Source organism: Podarcis cretensis, assembly GCF_951804945.1.
Source record: "Podarcis cretensis genome assembly, chromosome: 7".
In the NCBI taxonomy this organism is placed as follows: Eukaryota; Metazoa; Chordata; class Lepidosauria; order Squamata; family Lacertidae; genus Podarcis; species Podarcis cretensis.
In genome coordinates this window covers 42560540-42578566 of record NC_137176.1, presented here as the reverse complement: position 1 = coordinate 42578566, position 18027 = coordinate 42560540, and the positions used below count along the sequence as shown (strand labels likewise).

Here is an 18027-nt window from a genome sequence, read left to right as displayed (position 1 = left end):
CGGTGACTGAAAGAGCTCTGGTGCAGCTAAGCGCACCACAGCTGTTTCATGTTCTATGCATTTCTCCACAAAAATGCCAGTGGGGGGTGGGGGTGGGGAATGCCACTTCATAATTTCTGGCAATAAAACCAGGGGAAAAAGTAAAGTATTTGAGTAGGAATAAAATATCTAGGTGTCTGTTTTGATATTAGCGGGTGGGGAAAATTCTCCCCTTTAACACCCAGTCTACATTTTAACTGGATATGAATGGTCACACTCCTCCACATATTTGCAGTCATGTGGAGTGGGAGACCTGGGACACCCGCCCGGGACTCCCTCAGCAGTCACCCTGCCCCACCATCCATGGGTTTGGAAAACATCTGCAAAGGGAAGCCTGCTGCACACACATAGGCTCCCCCTGTTATTTGGAGTCCTGACCAGTGACTGAGGTGGAATCCAGACACACTTATAAAACAGCTTTGAAAATGCTTTTTTTAAAAAAAAAGTTTTAAAAAATACATTGAATTTTCCATAAGGCTCACCATCGCCATCTAGTGTCACATTGTATATTGCACTTAAACCACACTTAAAACTTTTTATTTGCAGCTGTATAGCTGACTCCTGAGAGAGCCTATGACAGAAGTAGCCAGCACAATGTTCCGAAGATGTTGTTGAACTATCAACCCCAGCCATTGGACATACTGGCTGGGGCACATGGCACTCAGAGTCAACAATGCATGGAGGGTACCACATTAGCATATGTGCCTCCAGCAAGCTTCAGTGCATGGATGACCAGAGGGTGGGAGCTAGTGGGAGGTACGATTGCAGGAGCTGGCCATGCAATGACAATTTGTAACCTGTGCAAAGCCAAGTTTGGCAGCAGCTGGTAAGGTGCTGCTATGGGAACCTTGGGGTTATGGCATGGATAAATAACTCTGGTGAATCCAGAGGAAACTAACATTCACTGCTAAGGTAGCCATACGTTCAGAATTTCCTCGACATAGCTGGTATTCAGCCCTTGTAAACTGTCCGGTCCCATGTTGGCAGTGTAGATTTTCACAAGTTTTATTAAAAATAGCTCATAATCTCTCTCTTTTTTGGGGGGGGGGGGAGATTTTGCAAAAAAAGCTCTGGATTTTTACTTTTTGAAATATGGCAACCCTTTTCACTGTACCTGTGGCGATTACTGAAAATTAGAGGGGGGGGGGAGACACATCTCTGTTATTTGTACCTTTTGTACAGTGGCAGTAAAAGCAACAGGGAATGTGAATTTTCAAGGGGTTAAGAAGTCTCTCTCCTACTTTGAATTGCAGCCTAAGTGTTTCCGTTTTGTAAAGCAAAAAGACATCTGGAATTAGAACTTAACAAGCACACTATTTCCTTATTTCTTCCCTGGGTAAACTGGGAAGCGCTATATACTCATGTCTCTACAAATACAGTTGTCATTGGTAACACAGGGAGATGACTGCCTCTTTCAAAATGGTGCCAAGGTGCATCTATGCTGGGATGCAGTGCGTTGTGATAGGCTGGAGGGGAAGAATTGCTACCAATACACAGACACACACCCTGCCCAGGAACCCAGCCTCCCTTTCTGGGAAGTGGGTACAAAAGGGACAATTAATTTATAGTAGCACCTTCACAGGCCACTAAAACCTGTTGCAGTGAAGAAAAAATAATCTCTTCTAATCACCCTGACCTCTGAGGAATGGCAGAACTGAGGAGCATTTAACCAAGAAGCTTTCCCAATGGAATTTCTCCTTAATTTCTTTCTGGTATAAATAATGCACCGATTTACTAATATTGTAATTTCCCCAGTATTCTGCCCCTATAAAAATTAGTATGTAGAATTCTTAAGAGTTGTGGATGGAGGATGAGGGATAATGTATTTTATGGTGCTGTAAGCAGTGCTTTTTTCTGGGGGGATGCAGGGGGACGCATACCCCGAAACATTTTGTGAATCTAAGTTTGGCCTCATTGAGGGGCAGTTTTTCAGTAGGAAAATGAGAGTACCCCTGAATATTTATTTCAGAAAAAAAAGCACTGGCTGTAAGTATAAGGCTCCCATCATATGTGTATAAGGTTCATATCATATTTATATATTATAATCTTTTTATTTTATTTTATTTTTTTAATCACTGATTCAATCACTATCAACAGAAATTTTATCTCCATGAACTCAGCCTCTAAATTAGAAATGAAATAAGCCTGTAACTTCTTATATTGTGTTGTTGTCAATACTTGCTCTTCCAGAATCATCAACAAAGAGAAAAAACTACAGGATATGTACATATTTTGTCTGAGAGAAGCCCTCTATTTCCTGCGTTTGCATACACAAACATATCCTGCTACTATTTAAAGTTGTAAAGAGGCCACACACTTAGTGAGGCTCTTGTGAACCAGATGATAGAGTTCATCAGTCAGAGGTGCAATGTGGCAAGGGTTTCCTTCTGTCTTGAGTGTTGGAATGTACCATTGTTTGTATTCTAAAAATGCTTATTATTTAGGTACGGTACTTGTTTTTCCCCCATCTTAAGCTTTAAATTCTTTTTTGTTTCCTTTTTGCACTAGAGAAAAACTTAATAGAGAATTAATATGCCTTTGTTTAGAGGTATCCTGCCCCACCCTGCATCAGTTGTAATTGGATCAACAGATCTTCAAAATACACTAAGATCCAATGGGCAGAGATTAGTGGACAGTTTTTGAACCTAAGAGACTTGTATTTTGAATCCTTAATGGGAAACTTTGGACAAGCTTTGAAGAAGCAACTATCCCTTACAGTCAATTTCCTGTCAGCAAAATGGGAAAATTTGGTCCAGAGAATTGAGTAAAGGTCTGTGATAGCATTCCGTTCCTGAAACTTAGCTGGTTCAGGGCTCGCCATGATCTGGATTAGTAACCCATATGTGCACCATTTGGTAGGAGTGTACCATATAAATCATAACAACCACCAAGATCTGGCAAAAGGAAGTCAGAAGTTGAATTGTTATATTACTGGACTTTGCAAAGAAAAGCAGTGATCATCCAACACCCGCTGCCCAAAAATATGTTTAAATATGTTTTCATTAGTTCATTGTAACTCATATAGGTTGGAATTGTATGCCGCTCCATGGAAAACATGGAGGTTAATAGCAACGAAATATGCACATGCAAAGGCATCCTTCTTCTCCCATTTATCTTCTCAAAAACCTTCTTTTTTAGAATTGTGTAGTAGCATTAAGAATGACTTTCCTCACTGTCCAAAAATCTTTCAACTGTTGCAGAGTCTGATAATGCCACATATAAGGAAAGCAAGCATGAACGAGCAATTCTGTCATATGTTTCTGGTTAGCATATTATTTTGTAATGCACCTTTTAATTTTTTCCTCCTTTTCCTGGATCAGGTATTGGCTTTCAGACTGTTCTATTTCTCTTTATAGTTTTGAGTTTTCTTCAAACAGGCAAAGTTGCTGCAGTTTCTTCAGTTTCTTGTAAAAGAATTCAATGGAATTGTAACTTTTACATTATGAGCTGTTGATTTCATATCTGATAACCAGAAATGTCATTTCTGCCCAGCACAGTTTGAAGTGCTGCATTTTGTTTTGACAGGAACTTTTGATTTTAACATTACAATGGCAAAAACATAAGGATAGCTAGAAGTAAGAAATATTTGAAGGGAGTGTTGTTTTGCCAATGACACATTGAAGGGAATGGCCATGGAAGTCAAGCACTGATGTCAAACAGCATGAGTTTTGACACAAGGTTTGAATAATGAAGGTCTTTCAATTTGCCTAGCCTACCCCTTTGAATGGATTTTTTAAGTTTGATTGATTTTTTAAGACTTTCATGTGGATCTGTCCCAAGGCCTGCCTAACCAACTTGTAACCTTTTCCTGCTGGCTAGGAATGGAGGAGAAATTTTGTTTGGTGTGCATTTAAAGCCAAATCTATCAAACTCACAACTTCCAAAACAACATGAAAACCAAAACATAGCTATCCTTTGAATTTTCACTTTTCTGCAATTTTGCAATTCCTTTATCCAAACAATAGTTTATAAAAATGCAGATATTAGGGGATATTGTGCAAAGAAATGGAGATATGGGTAAAAAATGCATACATGCATTATATTGGAGAAAACTGTATGCAAAAAAAAGTGAACATTAGTCCAAACTGTATTTAAAATGTGTTTATTAAGAAAAAATCACACTAAAATGCTGATGAATTTTCATGAGGATTTTTAAAAAAGCAGAATGCAGCAAAATGTGGAGAGCTGATTTAAGATGGAAAAAAATGAGAAACTGAGAAAGCCAGATTGACAGATATTTCCATCTCTGCTGCTAGTCTCTGCTAGCATTCCAGCTGCTGTCACTTTGACTCCCTATGTTCCAAAACACAGACCATCCTTTATTAAGGCTACATAAAATAAATCAAATATTCTTGTTTTTACCCTTCAAAATCCTTGAAGATCCTTGTGTTGTCTTATAGCAGTGAGTTGAGAACCATCAGATGCATAGTTTGACATTACTATATTGCACTGAGCTGTTATGAAATCACTTAATTTGTTATTTTATATGACAGTATCGTTGTAGGAATAGTTAATGTCTTTTAGGTTGCAATCCTTTGCAATTAGTTGGGAGTGAGTCTGAGTAGAACACAGCAGGACTTGTTCCACAATATCAACATTTTAAAGAGTGGGGGCATTGTTTCCAAGCTATGTATTTAAGAATGGGGCTGTTTCATCAATGACCAGCTAAAACAGCTCAGAAGACATTATTTCCCTCTGTGGAAAAGAATGTCCCAAGGATGATTGTTTAGAAAAGGGGTCTCAGAAACGTACGCACTACTTGAACAGAGTAGCCACATTCAACTCTTTGACTGAGGCCGGACACTAATTGGGGCAACACTCTCCCAGCACCTCACCCTTATTCTCTGAACCAAAAACCCCTTCCTTGTGGAATGGTCAAGGCAATAGAGTGGGAGTGGCTGACCTGTGGCCTTCCAGAGGCAGTTGGACCCCAAATTCTATAATACTTGACCATTGGGCATGCTTGAATAAGGTAAATGGGAGTGCAGCAGCATCAAGAGGTCACAGATTCTCAGCCCTGCCATAGTGTGCCTATAAAGGCCTTCACAGGGACACAGGTGGCGCTGTGGGTTAAAGCCTCAGCGCCTAGGACTTGCCGATTGAAAGGTCGGCGGTTCGAATCCCTGCGGCGGGGTGCGCTCCCGCTGCTCGGTCCCAGCGCCTGCCAACCTAGCAGTTCGAAAGCACCCTTAAGTGCAAGTAGATAAATAGGTACCGCTTTATAGCGGGAAGGTAAACGGCGTTTCCGTGTGTGGCTCTGGCTCGCCAGATGCAGCTTTGTCACACTGGCCACGTGACCCGGAAGTGTCTCCGGACAGCGCTGGCCCCTGGCCTCTTAAGTGAGATGGGCGCACAACCCCAGAGTCTGTCAAGACTGGCCCGTACGGGCAGGGGTACCTTTACCTTTACCTTTACCTTTAAAGGCCTTCACGCTAGTTAAATCTCATAATCCCTGGCACATAGATTTCACCTGGTCCTTTTGAAGTGAAGCTTCTTTTTTTTGTTTAAAGTTTCTCTTTTTTTGCAAGTTGAATTTACAGTTGTTTTTGCTTGTGTCCTTTCCACAGGATGCCTGTTAGCCTGGGCTGACAGTGTGGTTTGTACATGAGATGCATTCAATTTTTTGGATCAGTGACCTGTATCCCCTTTGTTGATATCTTATGTAAGAGGATATATGATTCTTACTGATGTGTCATAAAGTGTCTCACCCTTTTGCCTTTTAGAGTCTTAAGATACGAAGGAGAGAGGTTATTCTTTGATTGAAATGATGAATGTGTCTTAAAAGCATGTGCATATGTCTCACCATTCCAACCTCCACCTCTTTTGCACTGCTTTCTAGATAATTAGGAAAGGTTTTCTGAAGTTCTTTCTAGCACAGCACTGTCACTGCACATGTCTGTATACTTGTAAATGCCAGTAGGTTTGAATCACAGCAAATTCTTTATTTTGGCTTAGCTGTAGGTAGTAAATTTAAATTCCAAGTTACCTTGATGTGAAGCAGTGTGGGTGAGAATCTGTTGCACTTGTACTCCCTGGGGTTGTTTCATTGAAGTTAGCCGAGTTTACACTAGGGAGATCATCAACTTTGTGACTCAGTTCTGTTTGGGAAGTGAATCAGTGTGAGTTTATATAATATTTAATAGGACTTTGATAATATCCTGTAGGCCTTGCTGAATGAAGACATCAGGAGATTCTGGAAATGTTCTTATTGTTCAGCCATTTTGATAATCTCTCTTTGAATCATCCAAATATTATTGCTTTGTTTTCTGTCAGTTGTGACTTCAAATTCATATAACCTTTGCTTATGAATGTAGAGAAACTCTAGCACTTTTTCTGATCTAAGTACCATGTGTGTTAAGGAGGGATAAAGTGTTATAAGCTGAATTAATCCAACTCATCACATAGGAAGCTGCCATTCTCCAGGTCAGACTATTAGTGCATGTAAGTGCAGTATTCTCTACTCTGACTGTCAGCTGCTCTCTAGGTAAAGTTATTTCACACCACATATTTCTTGGTTTTTTTTTTATCTAGAGCTGCCAGCAATTGAAGCCGGGACCATCTGAATGTGGTCTACCACTGAGCTATGATTATCTGGAATCTTCGCTGTGGCAGCTGCAGACAGATGGTCCATCTTCAAGATGCATGGGAAAATGGGGCACAATAGAGGGCATAGAGAGAAGGGGGAGCAGGTTAGTTTGCAACCCTATCTACCATCTCAGGATTGAGTCTACTATTTAGAGCACTGCAGTTGGTTGTGCAGAGAAACATACAATACGTACGCTATATACAGGAGTACCTGCAGTCTGTACTTTGCATTGGAGAGGGTTCCAGCCCCTGACTGGTTTTTAAAATCAAGTATAAAGTAAAACACATAAACACCTGTACTGTCAGCTGCCCTTTGGCCTCTGCTGTTGTGTGGTTTTAGCACTGCTGTTTAACATGGAATCCTAGAAATGTAGCATACCATTTGAACTCAGTTTTGATGACTGAGGGGTAAGGTAAAGGTAAAGGGACCCCTGACCGTTAGGTCCAGTTGTGGACGACTCTGGGGTTGCGGCGCTCATCTCACTTTACTGGCAGAGGGAGCCGGTGTACAGCTTCCGGTTTGTGTGGCCAGCATGACTAAGCCGCTTCTGGCGAACCAAAGCAGCGCACGGAAATGCTGGTTACCTTCCCGCCGGAGCAGTACCTATTTATTTACTTGCACTGAATGCTTTCGAACTACTAGGTTGGCAGGTTGGCAAGGTTGACTGAGGGGTAGGGCTGTGTAATAAACCACCATATCATTGAATACCCAGCAAGGCCCTCTGCCACCGCAGATATATATCGTGATATATCATGATATTCAACTGGTGCTATATCGTGATGTTGAAAACCAGATACTGCCCATCCCTACTGAGGGGTCTAAACATAAAATAAACCTTCTGATACCTTCTGTAAATCTTTCAAGATCCTGTGGTCTTTAACAGTACTGAGTCTAGAGCAGGGGTCAGCAGCCTTTTTCAGCCGTGGGCTGGTCCACCATCCCTCAGACCATGTGGTGGGCAGGACTATATATATATATTTTTTTTTTGAGGGGTGGACAAATTCCTATGCCCCATAAATAACCCAGAGATGCATTTTAAATAAAAGGACACATTCTACTCATGTAATAACATCAGGCAGGCCCCACAAATAACCCAGAGATGCATTTTAAATAAAAGGACACATTATACCCATGTAAAAACACGCTGATTCCTGGACCAGCCACGGGCCAGATTGAGAAGGCAATTGGGCTGCATCCGGCCCCCAGGCCTTTGATTGCCTACCCCTGGTCTAGAGGCTCACAGCATGAAGCATCTGATAACAAATAAATAAATGGAGTTGTGGGTCACATGGCAAACACTTCTGGATATTAGGGAGAACTTGAGTGGGACTCTTTCCCTTTTTACTTTAAGGTCGCTCCAACAATAAAAAGCCCTTTCAGACCAGAGCATTCTTTCTCTAGATATATGCTAATGCACTGTGAAAGTGCTCATCATGCCTGGATGGGCCCTGCTGATAAACTACTGCCTGGAGATCTTTCCAAGTGCTAATGTGTCAAAGTGCCTCCAAGCACAGGGTGAACATTATTAGTGCTTTCTAAAGGTCGTGTCTGCTGAAGTTAGCTTGTACACTCTGTGGGGGAGAATGATATTCTCGCTTTTAAAGAGATTTTTTTGTTTTGTTTTGCAGGGGGCGGGATATTGGAAAAGCCAGGGACTAATAGGAAAAATCAATATAGTTTAAAAAGTGTCTCTTACTTGTACATAATTGCAGAAAAGCAAACATTACAGTTTAGAGTTGGCTGATTGTGAGCATGTTTTTCAAGAGTTAGCACTGTTACTTAATTAGTAGGTTTGATGCGCCGGAGCTTTAAAAGAGCTTTAAGATTTTGAAAAGCTTAATGACCCCTAAAAGCCATTTGTACCCTTCCCCCTCCCCCTTTTTCATCATCCTTTGCCATCCTTACTATCATGTAATTGGAGAGAATAATTGAATAATTTTTAAATGCTGTTTGGATTAGATTCAGCTCTACTGAAACATAAAGATATATTGAGATGCACTATGATTCAGGTTAAAGAAACTAGTTAGAACTGTTTCAATCCTTTGTTAGGTATAACCTTTAAATTGAAAAATATTCCTTCAGTAGCAGTCAAAATTACTGAATAAATATTTGTCATGAGACGCTAATAGTTGCTCACTTTGAGAGGATGGGCATATTTAAATATTGTAAAATAAAGGATGGCATATTTCACTTTTTATCTGCTGGTGCATTTGCATCAGGATACTACTGGTCTGTCTGGTTGCTTGCAGGGTTCCAAAGTGCATGAAGCTGTTGAGTCATCTCATTGCGTGCTTGTGGAAACATTCATTTTGACCTTAGTCTTGCAACGGAGTTGATATATTCTATAGGTGGCACTGTGGTCTAAACCACTGAGCCTCTTGGGCTTGCCGATCAGAAGGTCGGCGGTTCGAATCCCTGTGATGGAGTGAGCTCCCGTTGCTCTGTCCCAGCTCCTGCCAGCCTAGCAGTTTGAAAGCATGCCAATGCAAGTAGATAAATAGGTATCACTGTGGCAGGAAGGTAAATGGCGTTTCCATGCACTCTGGCTTCTGTCACAGTGTCCCATTGCTCCAGAAGCAGTTTAGTCATGTTGGCCACATGACCCGGAAAACTATCTGTGGACAAACGTCAGCTCCCTCAGCCTGAAAGTGAGATGAGCGCCGCAACCCCATGGTTGCCTTTGACTGGACTTAACTGTTCAGGGGTCCTTTATCTTTTTTACCTTACCTTATTCTATAGGCAGATTTAAAAGACCAGACTAGACTTACTAGTGCAGGGTTTAGCAGGAGTGAATGAACCAGATGGGGAACATGGAACAGTTTTTGTTTAGTATGGTGATTTAAATATGTTTTCTAGATAAAATAGAAATAAATGTATGCTATGTTCAGAATTGCTTGGCTATCCTCACAACAACCGTGTGATGTAGTTTAAGCTGAGAGACAGGCCCTGGTCACCCAGTGAATTCATTACGGAGTGAGAATTTGAACTGTGGTTTCTCTTACCCTAGTCTGACACCCTAACCATTACACCACACTGGCGTTCTAAAATCATGGATGCTGCTGCTGCTGTTTATTTATTGAAAATATATCCACACCAAAGGATATAAGAGCCTGAGGTTTAAGAAAGATTTACATGGAGGAAATTCTTGTCCTATTTGTCTTTCATTTAATTTTTTATTCACAAGCGAAGCTGTGTGACATTACAATTACCTTTTTTAAAAAAAGAAACAGAATGCTTTTATGAAGCTTGGTCTTCATCATAATTATCTAATTGCTTCTTTAAATGGATGCCTCTGGTCAAAAGGTGTATTCAACCAATATTAATGGACATATTTAATTGCTGTTCACCCTCCCTTCAATGACAGTCATAATCCCTTATATTGTTTTCGATTTAGCAAGTTGACCCTGTTTTAATGTGCACTATTATGAAATTAGGCTTTCAGACACATCATTTGATTACACTTCACAGTATGTGTTTGCCATCTTCATAGATTATGGCTTATATCAGAGAGAAATAGCTGTTGTTTTCTCCATATATGCTATATGTTAGTGGCAGTTGAATTTTTACTTTTTTGTGGATGCAATTTGTACTTGAAGTCTTGATTGTTACTGTTTGTCATTGCTGCTGCTTTTTCTGATAAATGCTCAAGATGATTGTTCACACTATTTCAAAAACAACAACACATTACAATAAGAATTTAGAACAATGCTATTCCATAGCATACAAAAGGAAGAGCTCAGATGAGTGCTTTAAGTAGTCTGTTCATGAGATGAAAATAAATGAAAATAAGAAGCATGTTCCTTAGACATACAGCGCAGATCCCAGGAATGATTTGAAGGAACATAATGCTACTATCCTGCTGAACATAAGCAGTCTATTTAAGCATCTAGATTGGATACCTCCTAAAAGCTCCTGCATAAACTCTCTTCAGCCTCTCTCACGGAAGAAATATAGGATAGATGTGTTGATAAATAATATAAATACCTTGCCAGTGTTACTTTTTCAGCTTGTTCAGTTTGTTTTTACAGCCCAATCCTAAATGTAGTTAGCTGAAAGTAAATTCCACTGAATTCAATGATACTTAATTACCTAATAAGTCTGCCTTCTGATAAAGTCGTCATTTCTTCCTTTTTTCACTGAATATTTCTCTTGTGCTTGAGTCAATTCCTAGAAGAAGGAAGAAAAGCAAAGTCCAGTTTTGAGTTGTGGTAGCTTTCCCTCTATGCCTAACAAGCATTTCTCCCTAAATATTATGATTTTAGTAGTAAAGGAAATGCAGTAACTATTGTGACAGTGTTCTGCTGAAAAGAATAGAAGTCAGGTATTACATTTGGAAGACAATATGCTTTTAAATAATTGTAGCTAAAACAAACTAGAATGTTTTCCTACTGCTATATATTTCTTTCTTTATTTCACTATTATGTTTAACTTCATGAGAATCCTAAGACTGAAATTGCATTGATCAAATGTTCATTTCAGGAAAGCAGCTATGGAACAATGAATTGATTGCCACTTAACAGTTGTGGTTACAGCAAATTTAGAAGGTCAGTGCCCAGAATAGTGGTGGTGGTGATGATAGTTGGTTTAATTTAACGTAATGGACACTTACCTATATTTGTTGAAAAATGGAGCATATAACGTGTGTTGAAACTGGATTATTTAGTCTAAATAAGGGGGTTTGGCCTGGATGTTATGGAGTGTTGTTGCTGTTACAGTCAGTAGTTGCCTGAACATGTGAAGATGGAAACTGGACCAGAATTGTGGATTCACCAGAACAATTCACTTAAAAGCTTATTTATGGTCAGGGACGCAGGTGGCGCTGTGGGTTAAAGCCTCAGCGCCTAGGGCTTGCCGATCGAAAGGTCGGCGGTTCGAATCCCTGCGGCGGGGTGCGCTCCCACTGCTCGGTCCCAGCGCCTGCCAACCTAGCAGTTCGAAAGCACCTCTGGGTGCAAGTAGATAAATAGGGACCGCTTACCAGCGGGAAGGTAAACGGCGTTTCCGTGTGCGGCTCTGGCTCTGGCTCTGGCCAGAGCAGCGATGTCACGCTGGCCACGTGACCCGGAAGTGTCTCCGGACAGCACTGGCCCCTGGCCTCTTAAGTGAGATGGGCGCACAACCCCAGAGTCTGTCAAGACTGGCCCGTACGGGCAGGGGTACCTTTACCTTTACCTAAGCTCTGCCCACAGAGTTCCTTGATCCCTGGGCTGCTCTTCAATTCTTTATATTGTTCAGAGTTTGACGGAGAGGAAGTAGGCTATATGTAAGATCCTGCAACTGTTAAAATACAGTGGTATTACCTCGAGTTACAATACCTTGAGTTAGAAACGCCTCAGGTTACAAATGCCTCAGGTTACAAACTCTGCTAACCTGGAAGAGTTACCTCGAGTTGAGAACTTTGCCCCAGGATGAGAATGGAAATGGGGTGCCTGCGGTGCAGCGGCAGCAAGAGGCCCCATTAGCGAAAGCACGCCTCTAGTTAAGAACAGTTTCAGGTTAAGAACGGGCCTCCGGAATGAATTAAGTTTGTAACTAGAGGTACCACTGTATAGGCCAGGCTAGCTTCCTATGTTGAGGTGATCACCTAGGTGATGCGCCATTAAGACAACAAAGGAAAGGGGGTTCTCCCTCAACTCAGAGATATTTAGAAGGACAAAGCGTGAGTTTAGAGTTGAAAGTACTCACTGATGTTGTCAACATTGTGAAGTTTTCATGTTTCCTCATGCCTTCTGTTTATGGAATGTGCCGAATCAAAATTATCTGAAAGCGGCCAGACATGCTCCCAGATTACTTTCTTGGAACTGTGTCCAAGGATGACTTGTTATAGAAATTCTTGGCCAACGAAAGAAAACTAAAGTACACTTTCTGCCTCTGTTTTGTAAGTTCTGGCAGAGTTTAGGAGAGTATAAAGGGTTTTTTATCATTTGTTTGTTTACTTGGTAAAGATGAGAGTTCATTGCCATTTCATGGAGGGTATTGATTTGCTTCTAGAGACTTTGAAGGTTTGCTTTTCTGCTTTGGAGAATGTTCCTGAAGTTGTGGATGTTGTGCTTTTTTATATATATAAAAAATTACACATACTGTTTTTTGCTGTTGTTTTTTAAGCATGGAAATCTTAATGCATATTTAAAGCATTTCCCTTATTTGTATTTTGTTTAAACTGAAATTAGCAGCATTTAAACTTACAATCCTCCTGATAAACATGGTAGTAATTTTGAAAAAAGGTTTTAAATGCTCATCATTACAGTGGTACCTCAGGTTAAGTACTTAATTCGTTCTGGAGGTCCGTTCTTAACCTGAAACTGTTCTTAACCTGAAGCACCAATTTAGCTAAATGGGGCCTCCTGCTGCTGCTGCGCCGCCAGAGCATGATTTCTCTTCTCATCCTGAAGCAAAGTTCTTAACCCGAGGCAATATTTCTGGGTTAGCGTGTGTAACCTGAAGCGTATGTAACCTGAGGTACCACTGTATTACGTTTTAATGCAGATGATGGAGCCATGCCTCCAAACTGATAAGAAACATTGTTCCCCAAATATTGCATGTTAAATTTTATTTATTTTATGTTTTGTTGTTGGATCCATGCAGGCAGTTTTTTAAAGTCCATAGAAAATGCATGTAAATCCCCCCACCCCACTTCTATTAAAGAGGCCTCCACAGTCACTTACGGACTCAGTATTAAGACTGCGTTCATGGAAGACAATCTTACTCAGCTATGAGTGATCGTCAAAGAAGAAGATCAGGCAGCCACAGGTGGGGAAAAACCTGGTTCTTTTACAAGCAGTGAGCACAAAAGTGCCAGAGGCAGAAGGTGTAGTCAAAACTAAGCTACTGGTCAGGAAGGAAGGCAAGGCACAACAATTTAGCAACGAGTTGTTCAGACTAATGACCTGGCTTGGCAACAAAGGTTTTACAGGAACTGATGTGTGCCAACTGGCTTAGGGAGTTAACTGACAGTATGAAGCTAGGAGAGATGGGAGGAATCCTTTCAGACTGGAACTGTAGTCCCTGTTCTACGTGGCACATGTGGTAAGTTGCTGGAGACTAGCTGTTGAAGACTACGGTTTGAGACCCACCCCTGTGTCATGGACAACATTTGTTTATTTAGCTATAAATTATATGCCGTCCTTTGCACAACTCACAGGGCATTTTAGAATGTAAATAAGTGCACAAGAATACATAATATTTGTAACCCACCCGCTTCATTAGAAATGCCAAACAATAAATTGCCGAATGACAATAACTAACAGGCCTCAGGGACTTGAAAAGCTTTGGGCTAAGGTTCCTGTTTTAGTTATTTCCTTTTGAATCATGTATACCTATAAGATCTGGGAGCCATGTGAGAATTGGCTTCCCCTATTATACCTACAAATAGCAACCAGACTTTCAGTTAGGTGCCTGTTAGCTTGTGAAGAATAAAAGCAAAGAGGAGCAGTGTTCGACTGCCACACACACAGCTTCAGAAGGAACTATAAAAATTTGCAATAAAACTGGCTTCTCCCAGTGGTTACTCAGGAGAAAGTTGTTAGAGCAGGTTGGAGGTGGGGTTTAGTGCAAACCCTCCCAGTAATTGGCTTCATTTCTGTATTTCCATGTCTAAATCCTACTGTTTCCTGGAAATGTTAGTTTGGTGAAGCAGACTTGTGAATATTTTGGCATGTGTTGAGATAGTGACTCATCACAACCCAATTTTCAAATGCCTTACAAAATTATATTTGGTGACAGAGCATGGTGCTTATCCAGTATGCCAAAATCTCCTGAAAAATCCATGTGTGGTGACTTGATCACACACAAATCAGTTGCGTGAATTCTTCACAAGTTGCTTTACAATCATTAGTTTGGAAGCAGGGCCTCAGAGATCAGCGCATTTGCCCTGATCTCTAGCCAAACGTTCATTGCCTTCTCTCTCAGCCTAATAGAACTGCCTGCATTGGTGCAGATGGCTGATATGGATCAGCAACCAAAAGCTCCTGAGTCAAACCTGAAGAAGTATCACCAATCTAGGAGTGCACGAGATTTAGAAAAAGGGACAGCAGCAGGAACACAGATTTAACTAACAAGCCACTGCAGGAACCGAGAAATGAAAAAGGGCCTTTGACCCTTACTTCTTTTTTCAACATGGCCCTCCAGACAAATGAGTTCCTGACCAGGGTTCTGAGACTTGCCGATTTCAAACCTTAAGTTGTTGTGATTGTCCTAAGCAGGTCAATAGCTGTGCTATGGAGTGATATGATGTCAGCATTGCAGAGACATTGGCACAAGCGTACAGAATCCAAGGTGTGAATCTCTGGGACTTGTTGAGAAATGTTTTTGGCTGTGTGAATGGCAGGGCTTTAACTGTGGTTGATTTGACTGGCCTGCTTCTTATGCTTATTTTTTATGCTAGTAAACAGATGAGGAAATAGTACAGTACACTTTGTTTTACATGGAGGTCAAGGTACCATGTTTCTTGTGTGCCATTTCCCTTGCTGTTGAAGCTTGACTTCCACTGTGTTTTTGTTATTATTTTATTTATCTTTTCATAAAATAAACATAGGGGTTTTGTTGGGGTTTTTTTACATAACTTGTTCTCTACCTTAAGTGCATGTATTCCACACACCCACACCTGGAGCAAATCACTGTGATTGCCTCAGGTTTTCACATATTGGTACCATGTTTAATTTATTTTTTGCCTGATAGTGAATTGTAGTTGAAGTGCAAAGCCTGTGGGGGAGGTCACTTCAGCTGGAAAGGAAATAGATAATACTGTTTGAATTTACAGAAGGAACACATTGTTTTGCATTTAAAAATGATGGAGCCTGATTGCGTTTATGAACCCTTCCAGCTCTTGAGACTCTGTGTTCTAATCATGAGTTGCCAATGTTGATGGTAGTTCTGTTTCAAGCTTTTTACTGTGATTCCATTAATGGGATGGTGTCTGCTCCTTCTGCTCTTCTGGCTTTGCACATTACGGTAAGTGTTTGTCATCATTCTCTGTCTTCTGTGTTCAGTGCCAAGTAAAGTGTTTTTTTGTCTCTCCAAGTTGGTGGCCCTGGTGGAACTGAATTGTCCACCTGGGAGAGAAAAATAAAACTAGCAATCTCCAGAGGCTTCTTTGATTTGCATGATGATATCAACTGAAGCTTGTTGGTGTATGTCTCCTACCTTTCTGCATGATTAGTCAACATGACTCCAATATATTTATTAGCCTTTCTCCATTACACTGACAGATTGAGAGCCCTGTATCCCACCTCCTTGCAGCAAGTCTCTTGTGCCTTTTAACAGGGATGCTAAGTCATTGTTAATTATCAAAACCTGCTTTCATTTCATTATTTGTTAAACCCATATATGTTTTGTTACTCATTTATGAAATATCCATTTTGTTACTTAAATTTATTTTATTGTGTCCTCACAGTATGGGATAGTGGCAGGTACACAGACTTCCACAGGTCTACAAAATGTGGTTTGAATACCATATACATTCAAATAGAATTGCCATCTTGAGGGAAGATGGAGTGAAAATTAGAAATGGCTCGTTATTTCATACCAAGAGTGGAGCAGAGAGGCCCTTATTGGTATAGATTCTGGGGAAATGTTCAGCTTCTTTCTCTCCTAGGTGAAGGTATCTTGATGCAAAGGACCACTTGGGCTCCTGTTACCCTATGCATTTTTTTAAAAAAGTCTGAAAAACTGAGCCTTGTGACTTACCACAAACTACTTTTGAAACTCTTATCAGCTTCAAAATACAGTTTGCCATGTGGCATGGTGATGGCGGGGGTGGCTGCTATTAGAGAAAAACAAGTCTAAAGTCCCCCTGGGCTCACAGAACTAGCTTCATAGCTTTTTAGATCCTGTTTCTTTTGCGGTTGTTTTTTAGTTTAGCTCCAGGATGGCAGATCTGCACTTTTTGTAGATTTTCAGATACTTATCTAGCAGCATGAATAAGGAATAGAGACAGAATGATGCATAGTCATCATTGTGCAGCTGCACCATGTTAGGACAAATGCTTATTTAAATATTTTCTGCTTGTGTTGGAAACTGTTTTATGTGTTTCTGTCTAAAATAAGTTTGGCATTAAAAATATAGATATTTTATTTTAGACTAACTGTAGGGGATGGAGGGTAGGCAGAGAACTAATTTGGGGTAAATTTGGTCCTCATCCTTCACTTCAAATAGTTTCTGGTACATATATGTTATCTTTTTCTGTAAGACCTACTGATGTTCATCAGTAGTGATGACAACAGTTGTCAGTCTTGCTTAGCAATGTTTAGGGAGCAAGTTCTCTTTGTTATCTAGATCTGATTAACCTTCTGGACCAGCATGTCTACTTACTGTAGCCCAAACATGTATGGTGTTGTTTTGCAGAGCTCACTCTGCCTTTTAATCTGATCTCCTCCTTGTTCAGCTGCCACTAAATTAAAATACACCTCCATGTTTATGCAATACGTGTTGTTCTACAGCAAAAGGTTTGTCTTCTAGTTTTTAAAGAAGGGTTTTCTTCAGCTATCTCAGTGGTGTATGTGAGGGAGTCCTTTGTGAAAGAGTTTGTTCATTTTTCTAAACTCATTGGAGGAATGCACAGCCCCCCCCCCCATTCTCACTCATGCAGAAATGCAACTTGGATCGATGAAGCAATTCCAAGAGGGCTTCAGCATTGCTGGTGTGATACATCTATCTGAAGGCTCAACCAAAGTGGACTTGGCACTGGTCTGCAATAAATTTGGGTGTAGACAAATCATATCTGAAAGACTTAGTATGACAATTTTTCTAGATAAAGGTTCTACTATTAACCCTCTTTGATGGACAAGGGACAGGAAACAATAGATCTAGGATACTAAATTACAGTTTGAAAGCAACAAATGGTGACTGGAACTTTTAATTAAAATATTTTTTTTTTGCATTTCTCAACTTGGAAAGTTTTATAAAATAACTGTGTGCATGTATGTTAAGAATCTAGCAAACATATCTGTCAGAGCTGCCTCTAGGTCCCAGCTCACAGAGGACCAACGCTAGGCTGTCGTAATGTACAAAGGTCTTTATTGAAGTTCAATTTCCATTTCAAAGCCGCAGTGCGCAGCCCTACGTCTTAAACCCTAGATCGGCGAAGTCCCGTCTGAGTCTCCTCCCCTCTGACACCAGTTTAAGATCCTAGCCCTGCTCCACCTTTTCCGCTGCTCTCTCCTCCTCTGGGTCCTCCTGCCCGCTGACATTTTAGCTTGTGTACCTGAAGTAATCTTTCCTCTCCCCGCCTCCGCGTTTGGCACCTTTCTGCATTTTCTTTCTGGGCTAAAGAGAGTCAGCCCTCATGCACCATGGGAAACAGAGCCTTTTATATTTTTGATAAAATAATAAATTTCTCTTAGTCAAAAGAGAAATGCTAAAGGACCTTATAGTCTATCTAGTGCAGTATTTTGATAGTATTCTTG

The 18027-nt window shown here is 40.6% G+C and overlaps 1 protein-coding gene across 4 annotated transcripts in view; it reads left to right on the top strand.

Moving 5' to 3' along the window:
- The window catches only part of LDLRAD4 (low density lipoprotein receptor class A domain containing 4), a 288568-nt gene that overhangs the window by 70164 nt on the left and 200377 nt on the right, over nt 1-18027 (top strand). Inside the window, exon 3 of one of the 4 annotated variants that reach the window (XM_079982992.1) lies at nt 11105-11169. The exons of the other annotated variants lie outside the window; for them this stretch is intronic. The gene's annotated coding sequence lies outside the window, so the exon portion shown is untranslated. The remainder of the gene's footprint in view (nt 1-11104; nt 11170-18027) is intronic. 4 annotated transcript variants of the gene reach the window in all.